The sequence below is a fragment of the Lolium rigidum genome, chromosome 5 (genome assembly GCF_022539505.1).
Source record: "Lolium rigidum isolate FL_2022 chromosome 5, APGP_CSIRO_Lrig_0.1, whole genome shotgun sequence".
NCBI classification, from domain to species: domain Eukaryota; kingdom Viridiplantae; phylum Streptophyta; class Magnoliopsida; order Poales; family Poaceae; genus Lolium; species Lolium rigidum.
This window is the reverse complement of record NC_061512.1, coordinates 33,053,276-33,075,221: the sequence shown is the minus strand read 5'-3', so window position 1 is coordinate 33,075,221 and position 21,946 is coordinate 33,053,276. Positions and strand designations below refer to the sequence as shown.

The 21,946-nt window shown below is 43.8% G+C and overlaps 1 long non-coding RNA gene across 3 annotated transcripts; it reads right to left on the bottom strand.

The window, feature by feature from the left end:
* Positions 1 to 20,376: 20,376 nt before the first annotated feature.
* On the bottom strand, positions 20,377 to 21,665 carry LOC124654877. 3 transcript variants are annotated; one of them, XR_006988504.1, is made up of 3 exons: positions 21,577 to 21,657; positions 20,977 to 21,077; positions 20,377 to 20,434 (listed from the first exon to the last, which is right to left on the bottom strand). It is a non-coding gene; the product is annotated as an uncharacterized LOC124654877 (long non-coding RNA). The 3 variants fall into 3 exon arrangements; XR_006988502.1 differs by having other exon boundaries at positions 20,977 to 21,036; XR_006988503.1 differs by lacking the exon at positions 20,977 to 21,077 and having other exon boundaries at positions 21,577 to 21,665.
* Positions 21,666 to 21,946: the final 281 nt, after the last annotated feature.

Sequence of the window (21,946 nt, the reverse complement as noted above, 5' to 3'; positions counted from 1 at the left end):
GAGAGGGTACATCGGATGGACACAATTCAATGATCTCTAGGATTAAAACACAGTATATATATGCTCCGCAGCCGCGACAACACATCCAGATCGCGATTAGGGTTAGTTCCAGAAGGCAAGGGGTATCGCGATGTCCGGAGCGGACGCCGGCGAGCCGGCGGCGACCACGACGCTGAAGGTGAGGATGGACGGGAGCCACAAGTTCATCCAGTGGCTGCTGGAGTGGGACAGGAAGCCTCGCCTTCCGCTGCCAAACAGCTGGCCCGAGCAGCTCCGCGACTCCATCGACGCCTTTAGGGCGTTTGACGAGGAAAGCGAGAAGCTCCTCCTGGACTACAGGCGCCTCGGCTACGCCATTGTCGAGGTGGAGGTCCTCGACGACGATGACCCAAAGGCCAGCCTGGACGAGGACCAGTACGACGTCGTCGACGCCGTGGAGGAACCGCTCTGCCTAAGCCATCTCTGATTAATCTTATGCCTTTCATCGCCACTCGTTCGTCTTAGCTCTACTTTGTGTAATCAGAATCTGGATAATGATACTTGTCCGCGACTAGTATATGGGTGTCTAATGCCTACTAGCCAAGGAAAAAAATTAGCGCGCTATAACAAAATAGGGTCGAATGATGTATCGTGGACTATCTAGAAACGCTATAGCGTGAGCTAGTATTGTTTGTTTTATTAGATGTCCCATGGGTGCTGTTAAAATATCTTTGTTCTTTTTAGAGAAAGCAGTACACATAAGTTTTACAATGCATTATCTTAATATTGTCTTCCTTATCAATTAATGAGAAACAATTATTTTTAATCAAAAACTAATTTGCTCAAAGAAGACATGGTACTACAACACATGAATAGCCTTCTCTTGTTTTTCAAAGAGATCATCATTGTCGATGTATTGATGAGACATATGCTACATGGTAGCTTTGATGAGGTGGAGAGCGATGGCGACACTTGATAAAACATACCCATGTTTGGACCCTCGCGGTGGAGGTAAAGACCTACCTGTGCTTGATTATGTTGTTGCATGTAGTATGTTCACGGATTGCCGGAGGCCTAGACAGTTGCGAAGCCTGGAATTTAATCATGTGTAGTCAATTCAAACCTGTGTAGTAAAATACATGTATTTATATAAAATTTCTATTATTTTTCGCTTGATTTCTCCTTATATAGCAAAAAAAGTGTAGTTATTTGACTACATAGCCTTGTGTGAGGCTCCACTACTGGTCGTAGATGAAGGATGTAGATGCTATGGAGGGGCGGCCTGGTCAGCGTCCTTCCAGTTCGAGATCTGCTCGATTTGGGGACGTACAGGTCAATCGCTCCCAAGGAGGACAGGGCGGCGGCCCTAGGACTCCATGGTAGCGCTGGTGGGGTCAGGGCGGTGCCCCTGACAGTTGGCAAGAGGACAAGGCAGTTGGCCGAGAATAGGATGCCGAGGCAGCGGCACCGGGGACGCGGTGGTGACGGGGATGTGTCGCACCAACTTCTCCTTGGCGCGTGGAGGTCGGAATTCAGGGCGGCTGTGGAGGGCCACCTTGTGTGGCACGCTGGCTGGGGCACGGCGACCCTGGCTGGCTTCTGTAGGCATGTGGTGAAGGTGTGCCACGGTGCAAGGATGGCGGCGCGAATCTTGGTGGGTGGGGCGTTGATTTCACCATCTTGGGGCGGTGGCAGGTTGCCACGAGGGGTCGGCATGCGGCGTGTGGAGGCTGGAGCGGCGCGGCTCCAAGAGCGGGGTGGTGGTGATGTTACGTCAGGCCGTGTGGGTGGTAGGGCATGCATCCGTTGGCATGGGCAGCGTCCCTATTGTTGGTGGGCTATGCTCATCCGACGTTTTGGGTTGTCCTCACGATAGCCTAGTGGGTAGTGGAGAAGTTGCGCCGCTACTTGATGCTATGAAGTCTGATGGGTATGTCTACTTGATGCTATGACACTCCTATGCACATTTTGGATGATGCTATGACACTCCGATGTGTATTTGTTACTTGCACTTCATTTTATGTTTATTTGCTTCCGCGAAGTTTCTAAAAATTTATGATAATTTTGATGCTGCCAAATGAGCGAAACAAAAAAATCTACTGCCTCTATGCCGGGGCCTTGCCGTCGGCATAGGCAGGGCCTAGGACCAAATGGCAGGCCTATGCTGATGGGTGGCCGTCGGTGTAGAGGTGGCCTAGACCAAATGGCGTATGCTATGCCGAGGGGGAGGCCATCGGCGTAGGACTCATTGTGACATCGGCGTAGAGGAAAGCAGGGCTCGCCCGAGTGCGTCTGCGCCCGCCACGTGGACGTCTATGCCGAGAGGTAGGCTGTCGGCGTAGATGGTAACGTCCGTCAAATAGACGGCGCTGCTAGCCAGCCTAAGCCGAGGGCCCTGCAGAGGGGTCGATCTGGCTGTCGGCCTCTCGCGTCTAGGACGAGGGCCGCCCCTGCCACGTGGTCTCTGCCGAGGCAGACCTTTGCTGAGGGACTACTCCGAAGGTAGCCCTCGGCGTAGGATATGCGGACGACTTCTCCTGTTGACGCCGACGGCCCGCGGCCGTCGACACCTTGGGCGATTCCTGTAGTGGATGTACAAGGTTCGGCCTCTCGCTCCCTCTAGATGCAAAACATACTTCTGCCCTTTTACTAGATTGATGTCTTGAGTATTGATTACAAGTTGTGCTCTAAAGCTAAGTTAGCCAAAGAGAATAATGAACATGACATCTAGGGAGATCCCTGCCGGCGGCCTTATATATACAAGGACGACTCAGGTTACAGGGGCATCTGAGTTTGTTGGGAAACAAATAGGGCTGTGAACCGGTAAGGATTGTCCGTATCCGGGTGAAATGGATATGGATATGGTAAATGTCCGTATTCTTTTCAGAAATAGACATGCAGATACGGTATTAAATTCTGAAGTAAATGTGGATATGAAATTGGATATATTGGCAGAAACTCAATTAGGCACATGGGAGCATACGCTCCTGCCACCGGAAAAACATTTTGAAATGTCAAAAAAATTCAAATAAAAATTTCCGCGCTTACGTATCGACATTCTACATACGTACATCAAGTTTTGCAAAAAAACCAACATTTTTATGACTTGTGTGAAAAAGAAAAAAAATATCAAGTACACTGCCTTTTTTTGCACCAAAATTTGTCTTTTTTACACACAACAGTAAAAAATATCGGTTTTCCGTGGAACCATTTTATGAACGTGAGAACTTTGAGATATACCTATTAAATTTTATATCCAAACTTTTCAACATTTTAACAGTGTATTTAAAATAAAATTTAAAACCGGGAGCATATGTTCCCAGATGCCAAAACACCACTCTATTGGCATCCGATAAAACTATATTAGCCTATTTTAGTAATTGTAGCCAGGGTATGCTAACTATCCAACCTTAGAAAACTGGTAAAGTGATCCAACGAATTTTTCTATGATTGGACGGTGTATCATATCAGTATATTTATCTCTGACAATTTACTCACGATAAGACATGAGCCTTTCTTCCCTTATTCATATATGTTCTGAATTGGGAAAAAATAGGTGGGCATGCGTATTCGATTAGCATTCTCTCCGCATTCGTATTTGTCAATATCCACATTCGCATCTGTATTCGTTGTGAAAATAAAAAAATGGATATGAAAGGGCACTATCCGATCTGTTTCCACCTTTAGGAACGGATTCCTAGCAGGAGTCGTCTTCTACTTTTTCTGTCTTGTACTTCAAGTCTTGTAAGCTATCTCACATGTAGTATGATGTTGGACCAATTTAGGCGAGAGCCGACCCATATCCTCTTTGTCTAACCCAATCCAATTTCGTGGGACGTTTTCTCCTTATGGACTTAGCCGTTGGATATTCCCTCGCCATTAGAATCCGAGCTCATTTAGGGATATTTGCTGGTTTCGACACTAACATAAGTCGACTAAAACCTTTTACAGACAAGGTTGGATCAATTTTCAGAACTTAATTTAAGGCTATTATCGCGAACACAAAGCATTTCTCCACAGGGATGACATCTTCTGTAGAGGGTTCGAAAGAACCCAAGAGTCATAAGATCCACTTGGGATTGCAAGTGGGAATAAAGTTTCCTATGCTAGAGTTATAGATCTCGGACTTCTCTCCCAAATCATAGCAGATCAAGGATTTTGGGTCGATAGGGAACGAGATCTTGGGAGTTTTAACTCGGGTATTAATGGATGAGAGAGAATGAGAGGATAAGAGGCGAGGTTTCTTGGGGAACAAAACACTCCTAAAATAGGGGAACTCGATATCCAACCGGTATGTCCAGTTTCATCATAGCTGCTACTAAGATTTTTGCAAGCGGTAGTACCGTTTCACAGTGAAGCTCCAAGGGAGATACTACCAGGTTATTCTACCCGAGGGATTTTCGAGTGGTACTTACATGCCACTACCGTGTCCAATACCACTTCCATGCCCTTAGTGACAGGCACCCCCAGCGGTTGCGGTCTAGTTTCCCAGCAGAGGTACTATTGCAAGATGTTATCCGACATGACAATAGCAAGGCGTGGGCACTTGTAGTGGCTCACTTGGGATTGAGCGTTACTACCGCTGGACACCTTAGTATTTACATGCCTGAAGCAAAGCTAAGTGCATTATAGAAGCACGGTGATACTCTCGGCCATTTTTAGGAGGGCATCGTGGGTGCATTTATGTTTTTGTACATGAATATGATTTCACCCATATCTTCCATAGCAGAACCCTCTTGATAATACAATTATTTATTGTCGGAGCTAGGGGGACGAGCAAGGGCGGAGCCACGCCCAGGGCAACAAGGGCCATGGCCCTGGGTGCAGCGATAATTTCAGTCCACTATATGTTGGAAAACAAATTGGCCTGGGGCGCAGCCCAGGTCTGGCCCAACTCTCCCATCGCTAGCTTGCTCGACCGACCGAAGAGAGAACCCTCGTTTTGCATCGGCCTCCCCTCCCCTCGCTAGCTGGCTTGGTCGCACGAGCGCGCCGCCATGCCAACGGCCGCCGCGCACACCTCCCGCCGTCCTACATGCTACACGGCTATGTTGCACGCAACGAGGCAGCACCCTGCTTGGCCGCCGCCTCCTTACTTGGCTCCTCCCTGTCGCCGGCGCCATGGCCGACTAGGCACGACACCGCCTCCTCTGATCCACCTACCCTAGATACCCCGAGTCATGCTGATTACTTCTCCTCCTTGGCCGTACTCGGCTGCCACACGACACCTCAGCAACTGCGACTCGACGCCTCCCAAGTCTCAACTAGGTAATTTCTTCTTTTAGCATTAGAAACACAAGATGAATAACTCCCACCTGATTGGCTGATTGAGTGATTGTGGTATGATTTAACAATTGTCTGTAATCAATTTCATGTTGTAGGAACAAAAGATGAGAGGATTTTATCCACCGATCTCAACACTGAACATATCAATAAATGCAAATCATTAATCCGAAGAATTATTTATAGTTTCTAGTCATCGCTCATGTACGTTCTTTTTTTTTTTTTTGAGAGCAACCACATATTTCATTAATCGAACACCAAGTTACATGAAGCAACACATGTGGAAACTAAAAGACAAACCGGGATAAAATGATTATCCTGAATTTGCAGATAAAAACCTAAAAGATCGAGAAATACAAAACGATCTCTAGGATTTCCTGCAACCACCGTAGCCAGCGGCCGCCGTCCAATTCCAACGCCGCCGAGACGAACGCATGAAGAGACGCCGAACCTCCACCGTTGCAAGATCCAAAAAAGCACCATCGCCAATGAGGCTTTGTGAGTCGATGAACAGGCCTGCTGCAAGCAGCGAGGCACATGTCGCTGTGGCACGTCGACCGGGGGACGTCCCCGTGCTGTCTTGGACCAAGATACGCCGCTTCCCATCGACGAAGTCGGAGAAGAACGACATAACCACCACCTCCGGACCATCATCTTCGCTCCAGAAGAACCACCTCGCCCCGGCCCCCAGCGCCGTCGTGGACAACGACAAACGCCAGTGACACGTCGAGAAACAGATCTCGCCAGATCTGAAGAACGGCGAGAAGACCAAGCCGCCGACCTGAAAGATCGACAAGCACACGTTGCCAACAACTCCGAGACGCCGCCGTGAAGGTCGCCGCCGGTGTGGGAGTGGAGTTGTGGCAGATTTATTTGCCCGGGCGCCGCTCCCACCACCGCAACGACGCACCATAGGAGACAAAAACTAACCCTAACTACTAGGCCAGAACGGAGAGCGTTAACAATGCATTTGAAAATGTAGGTTCATCTTTATTATCACACAAAATCATCTGTCATATTAAAACAATTTTTAATATTTTTTCTGGTTTATTTTTTGGCCCGGGACTTGGTCCAATTCTGGCTCCGCCACTGGACGAGCGTGGGCCCCGGACCCCCCCTATGAGGCAGCATCAAAGGGATATAGGCTTAGCTAATTTGCATTATCAGGATGTTTTAACCACTCGTGAGCGCCATGGGATGCGGGAGTGAGGGAGTAGTTTGGCTGCTGGAGGAAGATGGTGAAACTTACTGCTTATGGAGTGGGCCTCGGCACGAGGCAGGCCCGTTCGTTATTTTGTTCAGCAAGGTGGGTGTCTACTAACTTACTAAGTTTGTACTACAAGTACTCAAGTTTCCAACTCTAATGCCCATCAGATAAGAAGTAGATCGAGTCACGTACTACCTCTTTTATCTGAAAGGATCTCTTAATAACAAAAGAAAAGGTCACGTAGCATTGAATAGTATTGTCATCTATATGTAACACTACTAGAAAAATGGGCATCCATCTAAGCCATAAATACCAGTTCCCTTACAAATCGGTACTAAAGGGTGTATTAGTATCGGTTGCAGTGCCCAGACCTTTAGTACCGGTTCGTAAGGACCTTTAATATCGGTTCGTGACACGAACCGGTACTAAAGGGTTTGCGTCAGCAGAAAAACCTTTAGTACCGGTTCGTGACACGAACCGGTACTAAAGGGTAGACCTTTAGTACCGGTTCGTGTCACGAACCGGTACTAAAGGTTTTTCTGCTCCCCCACGCAGCTCCACCCCCCCTCCCCCGTGGATCACCTTTTTTGACACTGTAAAATAGAAAAGAAAATGATAGAAAATTCAAAAAATAAAATGTTTTTAGATTCTTGTATGTTATGCAACCTACTATTAGGGAAAATTAACAAATTTGAATTTTCACTTTTTTGCAAAAAAGTTTTGAAAAATGGTAAAACCGCAATAACTTTTGCATACGACGTCGAAAAAAACGTATAATATATCAAAAAAATCCTGGGAAAAAGTTACATCCGAATGAAAATATGAAAGCAGTAATAGTAATCCTGGGTTTACCCGGTTAGCCAATTTTTAGATTCTCAAAATTCCAAATGAAATATGAAAGCAGGAAGATTTTAGTTTTTTTTCCAGAAATTTATATATTTTTATTTTTTTTTAAATTAAAATATTAATTATAAGATTTTTTGAGTCCTAACATATTACTATTACTTTTATCAAATTATAAGATTTTCAATTTTTCAAGTTTTAGGTTTTGCAAAAATAATTAAAAATAATAAAAATTAAAAAAGTTAATTTTATTTATTTATTCAACATTATTATTACATCATTACTTTTTTTTATTAAAATAATTATTTGGAATTCAAACGATAAAAAGTGTGACGTCGACCAACATGTTAATAGGATTGATATGATACTACTATCACATACATGCGCGCGAAGCTCTTGGAAGTGGAACGGGATGGAACTTGGAAGTTAAGCGTGCTAGTGCGGGAGTAGTGTGAGGATGGGTGACCGACCGGGAAATTTGACTACGGGTAAGTAATTTGACTAGAGATTAAGTGTAGTTAGAGACTAACAGAAATACTAGTAATTCTGAAAAAAATAAAAAAAAAAGGCCGTGAAAAAAAGGGTGTAAAAAATAATTAGAAAAAATGGAAAAAAAATAAACGAAATAGGCTTTAATACCGGTTCATACGGTACCAAAGGTCTCTAGCCCCACGGGTTCCTCCGTGTCCACGTGGAGGCACCTTTAGTATCGGTTCGTAATGAACCGGTACTAAAGGTGGGAGGCTTTTAGTACCGGTTCCAAAACCGGTTCTAAAGACCCTTTGGAACCGGTACTAAAGGGGGTTTTCTACTAGTAACAAGGTCCTCTAAAAAAAATTAAGGAAAAACAATATTTTTTTGAGAGAAAGGAAAAAACAGTATTGGTATATACATAACCCTTGTGTTTGATTTTTTTCCCTGCCTTGGCGCACGATCCCGTGAAATTCGCACCAATTTACAGTTTGTATAACGATGATAGAGCGCGCCGTTCCCTGGGTTTCACATTATCAAGCATTTTATAGAACGCCGTAACTACATGGTGTACAACAATCATCAAAACTGCTGAAATACAAAAGGTAACAAACAACAGTACAAAAAACTATATGGGCTTGGTCATACAAGCATAACAGAAACGATCTATAAGGAAATATAGAGATAACACTGAAGGAACACAAGCACCATAAAACAAATATGAATAAAAGCATGTCCATAAACAAATAATTGCTTCAAACCCAAAATAGAGAACAATCTTTTTTTCTGAGGAAAGCCCGGTGGCAGTGGGAGACCATGGATAAAAGAACGTTAATGATAAGTAGATAGTGGGATCAAACCAGTGGATGCAGAATAGTTTTTACCTTGCGCAAGTCATGGTCTAGAGCGAACTGCACACTATTAACTATAAAGTAGCATTGTTTCAGGAATTTACAATAGTCATTTTTTCTGAGCAAGGCATTACATGATAAAACAAACTACATAGAAGCAGCTGATAGCAGGACGAACCAAAATCATGCGCACATGGCTAGCATTAGGAGACGGTAGAACAAGCATACACACGAGGTGCACAGGGTAATCGCTGCACCAAGAACTTAGTTCATATTTACATGCCAACTACAAAGGGGAGGACTGCGACCATCGGATCTCACGGTAAGTAGATAACTGAAAGGAAACCACTACTGGCAATCTGTGTCACCGAAAGAAAGACCCCTAAAAGACAACCATAAATCAACCAGTCATAAATCAGAACTGAAACATATTATACAGTAGAGAGCATAGAATTAACATGTACTACCTATGAGAAACAGAAACCTATTTAAAACTGCAAGAGTATGCAAAGCCAGACGCAAGAAAATTTATGGAACTCATTTTAGATATTATACATGCTTTTTATTTAGGCATTCTTCTTCTTGGCCGCCACATCCGCCTGAGCTTTATGCGACAACTGCCTGCAAATGGTTTGCACAACACTTGAATCAGCATAGGACATGGAAATGAACCAGATAGGCTTACTATATGCAAGACTTATTCACCAGTACATCAAAGACTGATAGAGCCCAATTATATTCATGAACAGCTAGCTTGTCTTTCTACGGTTACCGCCCTCATCTCAGACCACATGGAAAATGGATCTGAACAGTGGTTTCATTTAACTTTTTAATTCCAACAAGACAAATATATTCCATCCGAGAAAGACAAGTTCAACAAAGGTAGATACAACTACACAGGAATCAAGATCCGAAGCACATATCAATTACCAGTAGGTTCAATAGAACTGTTAGCTGTTGGTTCAGTTGGTTAGCCAATTAACTCAGCTTTGTTTCCTATCTTTCGTCAACCAAAATGGTTGAAGTAGCGCCACAGATGAAAAGCTAAGGTAGCGCCACAGATGAATGGGGCTCAATCCGAAGATTTCTATGCCACCCATGTTGGGAAAAAATATCCCTCGCCGTGTCCTCCAACCGTGTACAAACCTCCATAAAGAGGTCTCGATACTACACACGCTGTAGAGGAGACCAAGAACGGAGCGTAGCCGTACACCGGTAGATAACCTGCAAAAGAGAAGCATTTTTATCATTAAAAACCTTGTCATTTCTACATAGCCAAAGCGACCATATCACGGCAATCGCTCCCACCCTAATAAGTATCTTAAACCTAGGATCAACACCATTATGCCAATTGCCGAAAATATTCGCAACGCTACGTGGTGGATATAAGGTAGAACCTATCTGGATGACTGACCATATAGACCTCACGAATTTACACTGGAAGAAAAGGTGTTTGATTGTCTCATCTTGATGACAAAAGACACACGATTTACTTCCATGCAATTTCGTTTTACAAGGTTATCTTTTGTTAAGATGACCCCGCGACGAAGATACCAAGCGAATACCTTCGTTTTAAGCGGGATCTTCATCTTCCAAATTTTTTTATTACTATCGACTTGAACCTCAGGATGGATTAAAGCCTTGTACTTCGAATCTACCGAAAACTTTCCATTTTCGGTGAGATTCCATCGAAACACATCGGATCCCTGCGACAACTGGACCGAATCCAAACGTTGAAGCAAAGCATTCCAAGATGCTTGTCTAGGACCAACAATGCTCCTTCTGAACGTCACATTAGGTGGGGAAGATTCCATCACCTTGGCGAGAGTATCGCTTTTATGGCGCACAACATTGTACAAAGCCGGATATTGTTCACGGAGGGTGGTATTACCTAGCCACTTGTCCTCCCAGAATCTAATTTCCGATCCATTCCTAATAGAGAAGGAGCCATATGGAAAGAAGAATTTCTTCGTTGCCATAAGACCAGCCCAAAAATGTGAATCACTTGGTTTCCAATAAACCTGGGACATAGCATTTGAGCCAACATATTTTCTCTTGAGTAAGGTTTGGCACACCCCTTCTTCAGTAAGTAGCTTAAAAAGCCATTTGCCAAGGAGGGCCTTATTCTTGACCTCGAGGTCATGAATGCCAAGCCTTCCGTGATCTTTAGGTCGGCAAACTATACTCCATTTGGTCAATCCATATTTCTTTTTCTCACTATCCCCTTGCCAAAAGAATCTTGACCGGAAATAATCCAATCATTTTAAGACTCCTTTGGGCAATTGGAAGAAAGAGATCATATACAGTACCATGTTACTTAGCACTGAATTAATAAGGACCAATCTTCCTCCCAAGGACAGTAATTTACCTTTCCAACTAGCTAATCTTAATTACAATCTCTCCTCAACAAGCTTCCATTCAGCATTTGTAAGTCTCCGATAGTGAATCGGAATACCCAAATACTTAATAGGGAACTGACCTTGCCCACAGCCAAATAATTCAGCATACTGGGCGATGTCATCCTGAGCCTCGCCAAAACAAAACAACTCACTCTTATGGAAGTTAATCTTTAGACCCGATAGTTGCTCGAATGCTGAAAGTATTAACTTCAGATTCTTTGCCATTTCGATGCCATGTTCCATAAAAAGAATTGTATCATCGGCATATTGAAGGATAGATAAACCTCCATCAACTAGATGAGGAACAACACCTTCAATTTGGCCACCAGCCTTGGCGCGTTCAATCATGACGGCGAGCATATCGGCCACTATATTAAATAGCATTGGCGATAGAGGATCACCTTGTCTAAGCCCCTTCTTGGTCTGAAAGTATTTGCCAATGTGACTTTAATGGCTACACTTCCTCCCGAGACGAAGCTTTGAATTAACGCACACCACTCGTGAGAGAAGCCTTTCATTCTTAAAGTTTGTTGAAGGAAAGACCACTTGACCTTATCGTAGGCCTTCTCAAAATCAATTTTTAAAATTACCCCATTCAACTTCTTACGGTGTAGTTTGTGTACCGTTTCATGAAGGATCACAATTCCGTCAAGGATGTTACGACCTTGCATAAAAGCAGTTTGAGAAGCACGAACCACATGATCAGCTACAGAATTCAGCCTAATGGTTGCAGCTTTGGTGAAAATTTTGAAACTAACATTAAGGAGACAGATAGGTCTATACCGTTGTATTCTTTCTGCCTCATTAACCTTAGGTAGCAGGACAATCTCACCAAAGTTCAGGCGAAACAATTCTAGCTGTCCACTATGAAGGAAGCTGAACAAATCTAAAAGATCCGCCTTAATCACGTCCCAAAAGTTCTAGTAAAACTCAGCTGGGAAGCCATCAGGACCCGGAGCTTTGTTGTGTTCCATTTGGAAAACCGCCTTCTTAACTTCCTCCTCGGAGTAAGGAGCAAGTAAGAAGGTCATTTTCCTCATCGGAAACCTGGGGTATGTCGGCTGTTCTAGACTCATCCAAAGAGAAGCTACCTTCCTCTGGTGCGCCAAACAAGCTTTTGTAGTAATTAGTGATATATGACTTTAGTTGCTCATGGCCTTCAATCGTATCCTCATATGGTCTCTGTTAACCAAATATGGATCAACAACTGAAAATGTGGATATGTGGTAATCATAAGTAAGCCAAAGAGTTTACAATAGGAAATATAAGATGAAATAGGTGTCATCTAACCTTATATAATTTCATCTAATGTCTGCCCAAATCCAACATCCATCAGCTTATCCTGAAAATCAATATACAGGAGGTCAAGTGGTGAGGCAGAAATTGAACCATCGGGATACTACAGAAGTAGGCTAGCCTGAGATATGTAAAAAGAAACTAAGAACTCAATGACATTAAATCTGCATATATTTCACTCTCCTCAACCAATACTTGTAAAAAACTAACAAATGCACACTATTGCCCATTGACATTTACGCAAGCACGTTGTGTACACACCTGCAACCTCCTGTGTGCCGACGAACGAGGATGGTTTTTTTGGGACATCAGAACGTGAGCTACTGACTATAATTTTGAAGTAATTCTACTACCTAGGGGCAACTAATTGAGACAGAAATTAGAGCAGTCATCGGTGATATTCAGTTGACTGTGCATTACTCATGAAGGCAACAACTATAGGCTAAAAACTATCAAATTGATAGCAACCAATACTTTGCAGCTTGTGGTGCTAAACTACTGAAACACAATTACTGAGCACGTAGCTAGGTGGTTGGTACCACATAACAGATCGATTGAGCAGCCAGCCAGAAGTTGTCAAAAACAATTGCATGAAACATTGCCATCGGATATGCTATCTTGACTTCCTCTTCTTGGTATAAATTGATCACCTAACAATGCAAGCATGATCATTAATACTACAGACAACAAATAGTAGTCTTAGGCCCAGTTCTTTTGGCGGCTTCTCGGAGAAGCTACCCTCCCCCAGCTTTCTGGGGAAGCCGGTTCTAAAATTTTCCGAGACTTCTAGAATAGCTAAGGCTAAACTAATTTGGAAGCCTCACAAAATTTTGTCACCAGCTTCCCCAGGAAGCTGGGGGGAGGGCAGCTTCTCGGAGAAGCCGCCAAAAGAACTGGGCCTTAGCCACAGCCTGAAAACAGTTACTCCATAATCGAGGTAGGTCATTCTCTCATGTATAAGTATCAACACTTTCAAGTAAAGCTACTGCAGCTTGCCCTCCTAATTAATCTGACCCGATTGTGTTATATCATGTGAATAAATATTCATTAACATGAGAGTTATAGCTTCTGGAAGGTATCTTGAAACATGTTCTTCGGTGCCTAATGTAACAAAAGTCCTAGCAGGTTCATTAGTCAACCTGCTTTGATATGCTAAAACAACTTCTTGTACAGCCAACGAAAGTATAACAAGCAATAAAGACTGCAGCTTGTACAATACTTTATAAGACCGTCTCTCAGTTTATTAGTAAGGGATTTCTATTTTCGTGCCCCTGCTTCGTTAGTTGTACTCAGTTTTCCCCAGCTCGTTAGTTTTTCCTCAGTTTTTCCCTCCCTCCATCGAAGACGCAGGTTGCCGTCAGGTCAGAGGCCTTACCGTTACCGTGAGGTCAGTTCCTCGCTGACCGTCTCGTGCTGACGGGTGGACCCATCTACCGCTGACACGTGGGCCGTTTTATTTCCTGATTATATACGCGGTGCTGCCAATGACAAATGGGGCCGCTCTATGGGGCTGCCGCGGCCAATGGCCAGTGGGTCGTCTATTTATTTATAGAAAATTATATATTGCCGCTCTGTGGGGCCTCCGCAGCCAATGACCGCTGTGGTCGTCTATTTTATTTAGAGAATATAATATAGAGCCGCTCTGTAGGGGCCGCCTCAGCCCATGGCAGGTGACTATTTTCGCAGCTTAATCTAAAGTGACTCTTATGCTAAACATTGTGCTTCCCGACGTTGACCTAGCAGGTGGCGGCGAGCATAGCCGTTCCGACCATGCCGATATCGGCATCGGCATCGGCATCGTTTGGAGGATGTGGTGCTCGAATAATAGTGGAAATGCGATATTATTTTTTACATGCATAATATATAGAAAATAGCTAGATCTCTAAATCGATGCATATGAAGCTACATATATATTCTTGGTCATAATCCCCTTAATTATCTAAAGGGGATGGATGCATGGCTTCACGTCGTCGTCGCTTTCATCGTCGATATCTTCGTCGTCCGAGTAGTAGTACCTCCTGCACATTGTTCCGTCGAACACCTTCACTGTGAGCACATCATCGCCTTCATATTTGAAGTGTACGAACCAGCCGAAATCCACACCGTGCGCGATGGCGAATTTCTCCCAGCCCTTGTCGAGGTACATCCGGCCTTGTCCGTCAAATAGGACCTCCACGGTCCGGAGACGAGGACCGCGATCAGCTGCTCGCAGATACACCTTAGCTGGCTCCTTGCCGTCAAGATAGTCCGCAAATTTTTTTAGGAGTTCCTGCAAAGAGATCGAGCGCCGATCGTTTGAAATTAGGGAACCCTTGAAATTAAAGGTTTTTTAGAATATGCCCATAATTAATCACATGCATCATATATGTGGGAACGCGTACGTACCTTCTTGACGAAAGGGTCTTCATAGAAGACGATGAAGAACTCCTCTATGATCAATGGCAGTGTTGACGGTGGTGGTGGCAATGATGATGATCCACTTCCACTTCCCCTTCCCCTTCCCCTTCCGGTCCGCGTCCGAGACGTGGAAGCCATGGCAATGGATAAAGTGTATGTGAACGAAGAAGAGAGAGGCAGAACCTATTGACACAAGGGATGGCCGTGTGGGTGTTTATAAGGGAGAGATGACCGTTGTAGGGGTTTACACAATAAAATAAGGAGGAGATGACTGTTGTGGGGGTTTATACACAATAAATTAAGGAGGAGACGACCGTTGTGGGGGTATATATCTCAACAAAAAAAGTAATGCGGACTATGTTGACGGAAATGGAACTTCGTGATATAGTTTACCATTTTACCGTGAAAAGTAATGCCTAAAAGAAAAGTAATGGCTACAAGAAATCAGTGATGGTTTATCGTTTTTTGCGTGAAAAGTAATGGGTACAAGAAATGGGTGATGGTGTATCATTTTTTGCGTGAAAAGTAATGGCTACAACAAAATCGGTGATGGTTTATCGTTTTTTGCGTGGAAAGTAATGGGTACAAGAAATGGGTGATGGTGTATCATATTTTTGCGTGAAAAGTAATGGCTACAACAAAATCGGTGATGGTTTATCGTTTTTTGCGTTGAAAGTAATGGGTACAAGAAATGGGTGATGGTGTATCATTTTTTGCGTGAAAAGTAATGGCTACAACAAAATCGGTGATGGTTTATCATTTTTTGCGTGGAAAGTAATGGCTACAAGAAATGGGTGATGGTGTATCATTTTTTTGCGTGAAAAGTAATGGCTACAACAAATCGGTGATGGTTTATCATTTTTTTGCGTGAAAAGTATTGGCTACAACAAATCGGTGATGGTTTATAATTTTTTTGCGTGGAAAGTAATGGCTACAACAAATCGGTGATGGTTTATCATTTTTTGCGTGGAAAGTAATGGCTACAACAAATCGGCGATGATTTATAATTTAGCTCGTGAAAACTAATGCAGAAAACCAAACTTTAGCGTACTGGGTAACCGCCCTTTCGCATACATAGAGGGTGGAAGCTAACCGACGAGAGAGAGAGAGGGTGGTGGCCCCGACCAGAGAGAGAGATAGGGATTATCCTGCCCGTTAGATCATACGATCAACGGTCGTCGGGCACGATCCGCGTGACATGGGCTAGACCAATCAGGGCAATGTTCGGCGTCTGTGAGAGTGTGTGAAGGGAGAGGGCAAAACTGAGTAGTATCAAGAAACCAAGGGCAAGTGAGTAGTAAACAGACTAAGGGATTGAAATATGAGATTTAAAAAATGGAAAATGCGTGTTTTGTACAATGAAACTCATCTTGGCCTACCTCACGTCCTATCAACCATGCACCTTCATAGCTACTAGGTGATTTGAGAAGTGGCAATTTGTGGTGAAACTTGATTTATCTATGATTTATCTATGATTTGAGAAGTGGCAATTTGTGGTAAAGACTCCATGAGTAAGTGCCACTCTTTTTCGGATTTTTTTGCACATTAAATAACTCATTTAACTAGTTAATCCCATTTGTTGACTCTCTGTTGACCAGCCACTTGAGGGTAAAACTGAGTATATTGCACTAGCCAGTATTAGCACTTAAGGAGAAAACTGAGCACACAAAAAATGCTAGTATATGACTCGAGGGTATACCTGAGTATATCTAAATTTCCAGGGTAAGACTCGAGGACGCGTGTTGCGGTGCAGAAGTGGAAGACGTGCCATTGTTGACGCGTGTCGCGGTGCAGACTTGCAAATAGTGGACGCGTAGGACGCGGGTCGCATTTAGGACGCGTAAGCCCCTCCCTCCCTCCCTCTGCACACAGTCGTCTCATTCTCGCTCACGCACGAAACCACCCCTCTCACGTCCTATCAACTTCTCCAAATCGAAAAAACCCCAACCGCCGTACGCACGCTACCCTGCCGGCGATGGAGAAGAAGAATGCGCCGGCGGCCGTCGCCTCCGAGCCCGTCGCCTCCGAGCCCGTCGCCTCCGAGCCTGTCGCCTCCGCGCCCGTCGCCGCCGAGCCAGTCGCCGCCGAGCCCGTCGCCGCCGAGCCAGTCGCCGCCGAGCCAGTCGCCGCCGAGCCCGTCGCCGCCGAGCCAGTCGCCGCCGAGCGCGTCGCCTCCGAGGGCGGCGCATCCAAGCGCGGCTCCTCCGTGAACCGGGCCCTCTCTCGGCTGATGGACCACTTCACAAGATCGGCGAATGCTTGCTGGCGAACGAGGAGTACGCCGACACCTACTCTCCCATGAGGCAAGTCTGTAGAAATTGGCGCTCAGGTTTGCCTGAGCCCGACGTGCACCTGGACGAATGGATCATGCTAGACCACGCCCTTCCACACGTCGCTGAGTTCACCTTCCTCCAACTCGGCACATCACGCTACGTCACCATAGATCTATCGGAAGTTCATACAAGGTTCAACTTCCTCCATATCTACCTCTTTATTTTCAATCTTAAACATCTTATTGCTGAATGTTATCATGCTTGCCCAGATACTACTTCGTCGGATTTTGCCGTGGCGTCATCGTGCTTGCCCAGAAGAACCCACCGCACAAGATACGGCTTCTGAACCCACTCACAAAGAAATCGAACACTATGTTTGAGACGCAGATGCCATCTGTTTTCCTGAAATCAGTCGCTGTGATCAAATCCCCGACTATGGTCTTCGTTGCCGCACATTACCCGTCGGAAATTGGTTGGGTCGATGAGAGCACTCCAAATAAGGATATAGATGAAGATTGGGAAAAAAGATTTAAGATCAAGAACCATTGTCTGCGTTGCATTACCCCGTTCAATGGTGAACTGTATGCACTAGCTGTGGACAATTTAGAGCACGGAATAATAGTGTGCACCAATGTACAGTTGCAGCAGCGCGCGAGCACCTGTCAAGATGGAGACACTAATTTCATTTCCAGAACTTGGACATCAGAAGTTCTACCTTGTGAAGTCGGATGGTGATCTGCTGCTTGTGTTGTTGGTCAGCGTCGCTTTGGCGGGCAGACCATTGGTGTACCGTGTGGACACTCAGAGCCGCTCTCTCCATCCGGTCAGTAACATTGGCAGTAATGCCTTCTTCGTGAATTATATCCGGTGTATCTCCGTCGACACCCGAGTGTACCCGACACTTCGACCTGGCTGCATCTACTACACGGATTTGGGTTATATCAGAGAGTACTCTCATGATACAAAGGCCTGGGATGAGTGGGCAGTACGTGTGGATAGAATAGGAAACTACTGTATGAGAAATGAACATAAGCCATACCGTTTGGAGGATGTATTGGCCGCACACTGCAGACGGAGGGAGTTCAATGAATATTTCCTTCGGGTAATGCACGATTGGAGCGACGACGAAATATATGAGGAGGAATGAAGAACAAATTTATTCATCCTAATCTTCTTGTTGTCCATACATTGCGTGCGTCTTGTATATTACAACGTTATTGGCTGCTTTTGGCTGCTGTATACAGTTTCCCTATGTATTATACTTAGTTTTCTGATTATGCAGTTGTCAATTTATCATATACTAGCTTCTAGATTTGCTACTAGATTTGCTTTCATATTGGGCAAAAAACGAGGGCCAAAAGGCATAAATAACCCCAGAGATTTGCTACTAGATTTGCTACTAGATTTGCTGCCATATTGAAGAAAGACAGAAATAGAAGCTTCTCTAGATTTGATACTAATTTGGTGAAAAAAACAGAGAGAGAAAGAGGGGAAAAGGTGCTCTTAAAAATGCCAATTTGGGCCGAGAGAGACAAAACCCAGCTCCTGCTCACGTGCAACCAAACGCTTCTCGTCCTGTCCCACGCGGTCCCTTTCTACCAGCCCCACGCGACGCGGCCCCACACGACGCGGCCCCAAAGACGACGCGGCGCAACACGCCAAAACAGAACGTCCAAATAGACGGATTCCTTCCGTCTGAGCTCCTTCTGCGGGTTTCAGACATAGGCTTGGGGAAAACTGAGGAAAAACTAAGGGGCTGGGGAAAACTGAGTACAACTAACGACCCGAGGGCACGAAAATAGAAATCCCTATTAGTAATGGTTTAGTTTCAGTGCTTTCTCAATTACTGTCATTAAGCTATATTAGTGAGAGCAATGATGTCATATTTAATTGTCCTTTCTATAGTCAAACTTTCTGCATACTATGGTCAGTACGCTATCTATTAACACAAGAACAAAATTGAGAAATATAACCTTTACGCAACACCTCTCACATCATCTCATATTCTCATGAATTAAAATTTGCTGAAACTGAGACCGTCAACCATCAGCAAGAAAAGGCTGTGTGGTTTAGAATTCCATGGTTCCTATCAATAAAATAGGTAGCATCTGGAATAACCATGAGTAAATAAGCAAGAAGATACGATGAAGTAAATAAAGTGCATTTTTCTGCCCAATAAAGTAAACATGAAGAAATATAATTCACTCAACATATTACATGGTAACTTTATGTTTAGAAACAGGCTTAAGGCCTCATTACAATGTAATAACCGAAAACAAATGAGAAGTGAAATCTAGGATTCGCTGGGCTCCATTTCTATAGTTGAATCTAGGATTCACTGGCACAAATTCCCAGAAACTACACACATGAAAATTTAGAGGGGGCATTGTTTAGTTACAGATAAATAATAAACACATGCTTTCCTCATAGGGCAGCTGAGCAGACGTAACAGCAGCCAAGAAAAAACATCCTCCAATACCTCCTATCATTTAATTTCCAATCAAAACAAATACAAGGATATAGGTTAAATGCACTTACCACCAAGAGAGGAAGGCTCTTTGCACGGAGAAAAAAACATAGACCGTGATCATATCATATTCACAAGTCATACTACCTCACATCCAAAATCACAGCAACCAGTAGAGTGTAATAATAAAACAATATAAGCACTAACCATCCCACTGACCATAAGAGGTAATAAAAGCCAGGAATGGAACAGTAATCATTAAACATCCCATTAACCATGTGCTTATATAGTATCATTGAGGTCGTTGTCTTTCATCTGACTCAACGTAGTCATATCCACCTGACTACATACTAAATACAGAGCAAAATAGTGTATTCAGAAATCCAGTAACCATCAGTTGTACTTCTTCCTGCAAAACCACATAGAACAATGTCAGACAACTGCAGAGACAATGTTAATTACAGAATGTAATACCAGAATGTTGATACCACGGGTAAAACCAAGGTACTTACTGTGCATATTCTTCTATCTGGTTAATAAATTGCTAGAGAGGTATCTGGCCACAACTGCACTCTGAAATTATATGAGATATCCATAAACAGAAGGTCCATGCTCTAAAACAGAATGCATACCTGAAGGTTGATTTTCTATTGTAATAAACAAAGTATTTACATCAAATGTACATAACACAGGACTTAACCTTATGAGATAAGCAAAAAATCTCTTATGATAAAAGCATTCCACAAGTTTGAGAAGGATTTGAGAGGAAGCTTGCTTCCATCACATGAAGGATCACTCGGAAAAATAGGAAGAAATCAAACAACAGAACATATCAACTGTAGGCATAGTAATGTACTGCTTCTTATAAGTTTCACGACACAAATATCACCTCGTAGCACCTTTGGTCTTGAGATTAGGCACTTCTCTTCATAAACACACAATAGTTGGCCATCTCAAAGCGAAGGAGGCTGAAGCACAAAATAGAAAAGTTATTTATTTTTTACCACATTATTATAGCAGCAAGCATTTGTACCACGACCTAAAAGAACATAAACCAAATATATAGCTCAAATTATTTAACTTTCAACCCCGAATCAAGATCACTTCTGGTAATAATAAACCAAATTTTAACTTTGTCAAGTGCAAAGGATCTGATCTTTTTTGGTGTGTGGCTTGGTACATGATTATATTAGTGCAAGGATAGATCACATCAAACCATGTTATCAACAGAGGCAAGACTGGTAGGCACAGAAGTAAGTCCAAGATACATGAAGACCAAAAGGTGAAGAACCAAAACAAATTTTCCATGGCATAAAGGTAAATAAAGATGGAGATCTGATTAAGCATCATGTTTCACGTACACAAGATCGGGTAGTTGATAGGAATGAAACATAATTAATGTAATGATTCATGTGCCTGAGTGCAATTTCATTTTGTTTTCTAACAAAGCTATCACTACTACTGCCAAACAACGTAGGTGCAAATACACCTGCAGGTTCACGGTTCTCACCTAAATTTTGACAATAGCTATGACACTCTTCCTTATATGAGAACCACAGCTGAACCTGCACTTCACCGATGTATATGAAACTAATCCAATCAATCGATTTGCTGAATAGACAAAAAAAACTAAGTCAGCATGTACCTCATACAATTTTAGCAAGTAAGAAAATTAGCTAAAAATGACTCCTACCAAACAGTCGTGAATATGGAGCCCTACTTGGATAACATTTCTAAAATTTGGTTGATATTCAAGGCATCATTTCAGCATATAATTGTTCTGGATAGATGTAAATTGAGTGTAACAAGCTACCGAGTGTTCTGCATATGAGTAGTATAATTGGTAAACAAAAAAGCTTCTGGCTTGCTGTGTTGACACTTCTTTTTCATCAAAATTATTCAGCTCAAGCCATATCAAGACTCACTACTTAGTGCTTAGTACTCTGAAGAGATAATCAAAGACTATACTACTCCAAACAAAAGTGTGTCCTGAGAACAATTTTCAATTAACCAACATGCAGTACTACTCCAAATAGAATAGTTTTACTCCACGCGCATGAAGTATGTGCAGGGGAGTACATGAACAAGAAGTACAGGCGTGTATTCAGACCTGTAGAATCAGGCGCCATGGGCAGATCACCGCGAAGTTCCTGATTTTCTCGGCCACCCCTGCCAGCGTCTCGTCCATCTGCAAGCAAGCCTCGTCCCAGTCGTGGCTGAAGCGGATCATGACGAGCCACTCGTCCTCGGCGACGATGGCCCGGTCCACCGTCCATCCGGAGTGCAGGTGCGCATCCCCTGGACGAGGTACCTCCGCGGCGATCGTATCGCCGCCACCGGATCTCGGATCTCCGCCACCAGATCTCGCATCGTCTCCACCGGATCCGCGAAAAAGGTCAAGAATTGAGGGGAACGACATGGGCGATGGCCCTGCTCCATCTCGAGCTCGTCGACGATGGCCAGCAGAGCACCACGAAAGA